Below are 7,697 nucleotides of genomic sequence, written 5' to 3'. Positions count from 1 at the left end.
CAGGTCAGGATCCCATCGCCCTGGGATCGAGTCCCACATCGGGCTCCTTGCTCGGCAGGGAGCCTGCTTCTCCCTCTGCCTCTGCTTGCCTCTCTGTCTGCCTGTGCTCACTCGCTCTCTCTCCCTCTATCCCTGACAAATAAATAAATAAAATCTTAAAAAAAAAAAAGAAGTAGCTGAGCCTGATGTGAATGTACTGTCTGGTGGGTCGTGAGCTTGTAGCCAGCTACTCAGAGGTCGGTGTGCATAAAGAGAGGAAATGATGTGAACTTCAGTTCAGAGTCTGGTGGGGGAGAGGGTGGAGCTGGATGTCATGCTGTCTGCAACCCCTGTCCTGTAGAAGAGGGGCTGGGATTGGAATGGAAAGAAGCTATGGGCAGGTCAAAGACCTATTTGCAATGGGGGCTTCTGAGACCCAGGTCCTGAGCACAAACACAGCACAGGTTTGGGATGAAGGTCTATCTCCCTATGTCTACATTGCATCCAGGGGTTCAAGAAGGAAGGCACTGCTCCCAGAGATCCTGGCCAAAAAGGCCACGAGTGCCTTCATGGGCAGCAGTCAACAGTGAGGGGCCAGGCGGGAGGGCTTGAGAGCAGAGACTGTTCTTTCACACAGAGTCGTCTCCATCAATACCCAGCAGAAGCCTTCTAGGGGATGCCAGAGCCCAGGCAATGGGCCAGTATAACTGAATGTTAATGCTTATGTGGCCTAATAAGTATTCACATCCAGGGAATGCTTGAGGAAATTCAGTTTAGAGAAAAATTCTGTCGACCAAGCATTTAATCATGGGATCTTTTTTGCCTATATATGTTCTGAAAACAAAACCAAAAAAGGAACAAACAAACTTATACATGGAGTGAATTTGCCCCTTCAAAGTAGTACCTCAGGAGGTTATGCACACATTCTAAGAGGCTCATGATGTTTGCAGTAATGATCTTTGGGAAGTGACTTTAGAGCCACCCTACGAGTCAGACCTCAGAGTCAGCTAGTTTGATCACTTAACTTATTCTTCAGACTTGTCTTCTTGTGATTTTTGATTCCAAAGATAAAATTGTTATCAAATGATTATGCTTTTTTACCAAGTCTGTTTCTTGGTAGACTATAAATTTCTTGAACCAATGGAACATGTCTGGTTCATCTCTGGCTACACAAGACCTGACCAAACCCTTGAGAAATGCTTGATCAATATTTAGGTCTGTAGGCCTATTTCTGCCTGTGTTGTGTCTTGGACACATTGCAGACATCAAAGCGTTTGACTTCTCTTCTCAGGTACCTTTTTGGTATTAAATAGTTAATGTTTATTCCAGAAAAGGAAGGGTTGTTCTAAATCTGCATCCACCAAAACCCACAGTAGAAATGCCTTCTGGAATGAGCATCAACACTTCAGCTTTTTCTGTTGGTTGACGTCACAGAGAACAGTCTGTCAACATTTTTCCCTATGTTGCTTTTCTTTTGGGGGGATAGAATAAAGATGAAAAATCACAGCTCTGGGAGCACATAGAACAGAGAGTGGGTACTCGAGGGATTGATTATGTATTCACTTATTTATTATAATTTTTAAAAAATGGCCCAGCTGCTTCAGCTTACACAAGCTGGGCTGAAATATTTCACTCGATAGTATTCTCATCTGGTGGTTATAATACTGGGTGATTTAATGCAAAGGTTTTTTAACCCTAAAAGGAGAAAATAAAAATTAAATAAAAAATAATGTGAGTGCTTTGAACTGAGATTCAAACATTCAAGTATTTTCAAGAAATGACCACTGCCTTATCCTCCCTTCCCTGTGAGTTGATCCACAGTAGCCACACTCTCCAGAGGTACATGTGGAAACCAGCTCACCTGGGAGAATTTTCCATTTGCTCACAGGTGTCTCTCATGTGACCTGGAGGGCCCAGGCCCAGACATGTTCACTTGTACCTTGTAAGATGCTACCAGGTGATTCTGATGCAGACCTATGGTTGAGACTATGTGATCTATAGCCATCTGACTACTGCTGCTGGTTTTTTCTCTCCTGTGGTCACCGTTACGGCTGGTAAGTTATGTTTTGGTCAAATGATGGACCAGCTCAACTCTGTCTCAGATAGAAGGGGGAACTTACTGGCTCAAGTAACTGCAAAGTCCAGGAATGGGTTTGGCACAAGACGTTGCTTGATTCAGGTATCCAAATGGTGTCAAGATCAGGCTCCTCTCATCTCTTGTCTTGGCCCCTTCTCATTGATGCTTTTCTCAGACAAGCTCTTTTGTGAAGGCAAGATAAGATGGCTGCCAGCAGCTCTGGCCTTATAACCTCCAAGTCTGTTGGAAAGTTAGCCTCTATATATCAACCGTTGGAATGACATTCTGTGATCTGACTCCCCGTTGGTCCACCTGGGGTCCCAAATGTCTGCCTCTTCTGTACCAGGCAGGCTTCATTTGTAGAATATAGAAGCTACTCTAGAATATAGAAGCTACTCTACTCTAATCTAGGGATTCAAATCTAGTACTGAATGCTTGCAAAATTGTAAGGAGATAGATTTATTTATTTATTTATTGGTAGCACTAGGGTTTAATTAAGCTCCACTTTAGTATGGCTCTAAGGGTTACCCATGGCACTCTTAATGTATAAAGCCTGGATGTTCTGCCAGTTCTTCCTGAGCAGTGATACCAGGAAACTGGCAGCCAAGTGGATGTTGTACACAAACTTATCATTGGTCATCTTCTCATGGCCATCAGACGCGGGCAGATACAGCACCTTCTTCACCAGGAATTTGATTACAGACTTCACTTCATCCACTCTGGTTGCCAAGTTCTCATTGTGGGTCAGCAATGAGGGGAACTTGCCAGTGTATTCAGGCCTGGACCCAGGATTTATGGGATCTGCTTTATCAGAGATTCTGAAGCCAAAGAGGCATCATACCTTTTGGCCAACTTCTTGACTAATTGCTTATTCTTGTTGAGTTTCTTCAGTGTCTCAATGTCCATGTGGGGAATAGCCAGTGTTGGCCTCATTATAGTGCTGCTGGTCCCCCAAAGCACAAATGGAGAACTTGGGACAGGGAGTGGACTTAAGCCTGATGGTGTCTGAGAAGGATTTGTCCTTCTGATGGTCATAGTTTTTCAAGCTGACCCGTCTTCAAGCTCCACTGTCTAAAGGAGGAAGTTTTATTTTTTTTTTATTTTTTTTTTAAAGATTTTTATTTATTTATTTGACAGAGAGAGATCACAAGTAGGCAGAGAGGCAGGCAGAGAGAGAGGAGGAAGCAGGCTCCCTGCTGAGCAGAGAGCCCGATGCGGGACTCGATCCCAGGACTCTGAGATCATGACCTGAGCCGAAGGCAGCGGCTTAAACTACTGAGCCACCCAGGCGCCCCAAAAGGAGGAAGTTTTAGATTGAAGCTTTAGAAATGACTCCCAGAATACAGTGGAATGAACTTGCTAGGGAGAGCTATGACTCTTGAAACACTCAGGAAGGAAGCGGAATCAGGAGGCCACCATGAGAACAGTTGAATTCAAGATCACATGTCATATTTGTGATTTGGGGATCAGGAGGCCAGGAAGCTGTTGACATTGCCTCCAAACTGCTTCTGAAATCCAAGACACAATGGACCAGAGGTCAAACCACTGTACATGGGAAGTGTCCATGAGCATGTGTGCCTACAGAAAATGTGAATGTCATAGGAAAACTATCTCTTCTGCATTCCTGCCTTCCAAATCTAGTTTGAATGAAAAATTTTGGAAAATAATTTAAATTCATATAATTGCCTGTACAAAAGTCTAGAAAGTGTACAAAAGTCTAGAAAGGTTTTTTTGTTTTGTTTTGTTTTGTTTTGTTTTGTTTTTTTAACCACTGCAATATGGACAGCACAGTGGGGGGCAGTTGGAAAGGATTCTGAGGGCAAGTCCACCACAGGAGATGGCTGGGAGGGTGCAAGGCTCTCCTAGGCAAGGAGCCACACCCCCAGCTCTGGGACTGTCCAGGGTCAAGTACACCTGTAGCCCAGGGAGTAATCAGGATCAAGTTTGTTGTCCCGAGGAAATTTAGGCTACAGGTTATAATTTAGGTTGTAATATGCTGTTACTAGGAGAGGTAAAAGATGCTCGGTGACAAAACCCAAAGATATCCCCTACAAGTATATGCTTTATCATTACAAGTACCTTCACCTACACTGCTCCATTTAATTCTCACAAAAGCCCCATAACAGGAGGAAGGTGGCTGGGGGTTGGGGGTTAGGGGTCCATCTTACAAAGGAGAAGATCAGACTCAGAGGTTAAGAGCCTGCCTAAGCTAATCCCTTACAGCTGGTGAGAGGCAGTGTTTACATTCAGACCCAGTCTCCTGACTCTTTGGATCCCATTCCCTTGGGCTAGAGCAGAATGTGGAAGAAAATCCTTTCTGAAACAATGGTGCCAACTCCCCAGTCTTCATGTATAGGGTCTCGCGTCAGGGCCCTTGATGGAAAGCATTCCTCTGCTTTCAAGCAGCTATGGCCCGATTGGAGCACAGGATCCTGGAAGACTCTGGTACAGGAGAAGAGGCAGGAAACTTGCACAAGTGCTTGGATGCCTGGCACCTCCCTTCATTTGGTCTTTATCTGAAGAATGAAACAGGGAGTTTCACGTTTGTTTGTTTAATGCTGGGTGTTCCAAGATGCCACAGTATCATTTAAAATACCTGAATTTAAGACATAGATGGGTGCACATTTTTCCCAAACAGCAATATTTTTAGCATTAGCCATTCCCACGTAAATGCAAAACCATTTTTGGAAATAGATCAAAGCAAATCCCTCCTCCTAGCCTTCCCTATGGACTGCAAAATGACTGGGTTTGCATAAACCAGATTAGAGCCATGCAGAGCTGCTACAAATGCCTCCTGGTGTCAGCACCCAGGAAAATCCCTGCTGTCCTATCAGCAAGAGCTTCCTCTCCAGGAGTCCCAGAGACTTAGGCCACCGCAGCAACAGAGATCTCCAAACTGGACTGCACTGCCTCCTAGAGGCACCGCATTTCAAAGAAGGGGATTTGCCTTGAGGCCAATGGGTTAATAAGAATCTAGGGGCAAGAAGAGCAAGCACCAAGGCCTAACCCCTAGTAGTTCTACCTTGTGGTCAGACTCCGCGGGGCCTGTGCAGCTGCTGCCCGCAGACAGCTCCACCCCACTGGGCAATGCAACCCAAACTGTTGGTGATCAAGGAGGTTCTTCCTTTTCACATGTGTGGTTGGGTCATCACACTCCTAGAGTCCTCACCATCTGTCTTAGCTCAGGCTTCTGTAACAAGTTTCCATAGACTGGGTGGTTGAAATAACAAATACTTAACTTCTCACAGTTCTGGAAGCTGGAAGTCCAAGATCATGACGCTGGTAGTTTCTGTACTGGTGAGAGCCCTCTTCCTGGTTTGCAGATGGCCTTCTTCTCACGTCCTCACATGGTGGAGAGCAGAGAGGGAGAGCAAGCTCTTGTGTCTTTTTTTTTTTTTTTTTTTTAAATAAAAACATTAATCCCATTCACAAGGGCTCTACCCTCACCTCTTAAAGGCCCAACTTCCTAATACCATCACACTGGCATTTGGGATTTCAACCTATGAATTTGAGAGGAACACCGATGTTCAGTCCATAGCATCTTCTTATTATAGAGAAGGCTATGGGTAGCAGCTGGTACTCCTGGAGTCCTGGCCCAAAGTGGACAAGTTGGGTCAGTCTTCCCATCATTCACACCAGGTCTTGTTGAAACCTTTATGACATTTTATACAGTGAGCTGGTTAGTTTGATATTCCTCTCATTGTTTCGTTTTTAACAAAGTTAAGGAAACACTTCTGTGATGGACTGAAAAATGATGTCCTCTTCCAAAATACATATGTTAAGGTCCTAAGCCCCAGTACCATAAATGTGACTATATTTGGAGATTAGGTCTCAAAAGAGGTAATGAAGTTAAAATGAGGACATTAGGATGGGTCCTAATCCTGTATGACTGCTGTCCTTAAAAGATTAGGACACAGACATTACAGAGGGAAGACCAGGAGAGGACAGAGGGAGAAGACTGCTACCTGCGAGTCAAGGAGAGAGGCCTTCCAAGAAAACAGCCTTTCCTACACCTTGATCCTGAACTTCTAGCCTCCAGAACCATGAGACAATCCATTTCTGTTGTTTAAGCCACCTAGTCTGTGGTACTTTGTTAGAGCAGCCCTAGCAGACTAATGCACCTTCCTTCCAGACCAACAGCTAGTTTGGGCTTCTGCCTCTTCTCTGGCCCCTTTTCTTGACAGCCCTGCTGATAATCTGTCCTCTGGATGCCGCGATAGCAATGAGCCATCATCAGGAGGTGTGTGCTTGGAGTCCTTTCCCAAGTATGGCCGTGGAATCATCCACTCATGCTCTCTTTCTCTGGACTCTGTCGAGGGCAGAGGAAACAACAAAGGTTTGCCAGACGCTTCTGGCCAGGGAACATTTCATGGAGAGGAACTTTTAGGGGGAAAGGGCCCACATGTATTTAATGTACTTTCTTGGTCCCCACATTTGTCATTCTAGGCAATAGATGCACCAAATATTTACACCTCCATTTCCTCTCAGCATTGGTGGTATAATCCAGTGGGACCGTGCCTTTCTAAATTTATTTCCAACACCCAGACATATGGATTGCCCGGATTGGCTTATGTTCTCTAGACAGGTTTAGTGCCTTGTCTCATGCAGGCATGATGGGCTCATACATGAGAACTGATCAGATGCTATCAAGGATGGCAGTTGACACACTGTCTTGTTTTCAGCCCTTTAGAGTAGAGCTTGTGTTCTGCTACAATATATTTGATAAGTACCATGAACTCATAGTCAGGAGAATAAGGACTAACCACATCACTAACGGTACACAGGGCAGGTTGCCTCTCCCCTGCCAGAGTCTCATAGGACCTAGTGTTTTAGCCATCCCTTCATTCCATCTGCACCCAAAACAATTGTATTTCTATCTCCCATCTCCTTAGCAATTGCCCCTTTGTGGACAGGCTCTTGCTGGGACTATTAGCAACCTCCCCACTGTACTCACCAGCACAAGTCCTGACACGCATAGGGGCTAAATTGATATTTCCTATAGGAATAAATTATGCTTATGATTTAGAGTAATTTTCACTTACAGTCACTTTAATTTCAAAGTAGTTCTCCTTTTTCATCCTCTCTGTACCCATTGTAATAGCTAAGAAATCAGAGACCTGTACCTGATGTGATTAGCAAAGCCTTGGGCCAGGGTGCACAGAAAATATTAGAACTCCAACTCCTCTGTATTTTTAATTTTATAATTTAGTGTACATTTCACCTACACTATTAATATGGTAGAGTGCATAATGTAGGACATGTATTCACAAACACACATGGCAGGTGTCTGCTAAAGGAGTTGGCATTTTCAGGAATGTTTGGAGACTGAGCCAAGACTGAGAACCAGCCACTCCTGCCTCTCTGAACCTCATTTCCTTCCTTGTGAAATGGGACGTGGGGCAGGGCCTGGACTTGTGACCAGGGCACCCTCCCGGGTCTGCCAATCACTCTGCACAGACTTTTCTAGGGGCAGATTGCCCTGGGGTAAGAGAAGTTCCTTCCTCCTTGGACGTTTTGGACTGCAGCACGATGATGCATATGAGACGTTAGTCCTGCTCCTGGCCCACAGAAACCATGCGTGCTGTCGGCCTGAGGGAGAATTATTTCTGAGAGAACCTCCAGAGTCTGCCGTATAGTCACC

The 7,697-nt window shown here is 44.9% G+C and overlaps 1 pseudogene across 1 annotated transcript; it reads right to left on the bottom strand.

Annotated features, from left to right (window-relative positions):
* Nucleotides 1-2,573: 2,573 nt before the first annotated feature.
* On the bottom strand, nt 2,574-6,287 carry LOC309843470 (large ribosomal subunit protein uL1 pseudogene; annotated as a pseudogene). Its single transcript has 2 exons — nt 6,178-6,287; nt 2,574-3,102 (listed from the first exon to the last, which is right to left on the bottom strand). The product of its transcript is annotated as a large ribosomal subunit protein uL1 pseudogene (transcript).
* Nucleotides 6,288-7,697: the final 1,410 nt, after the last annotated feature.

This window comes from Mustela nivalis (genome assembly GCF_964662115.1).
Source record: "Mustela nivalis genome assembly, chromosome: 11".
NCBI lineage: Eukaryota > Metazoa > Chordata > Mammalia > Carnivora > Mustelidae > Mustela > Mustela nivalis.
Note: the sequence above shows the minus strand (reverse complement) of the source record. Positions and strands in the feature narration are given on the sequence as shown.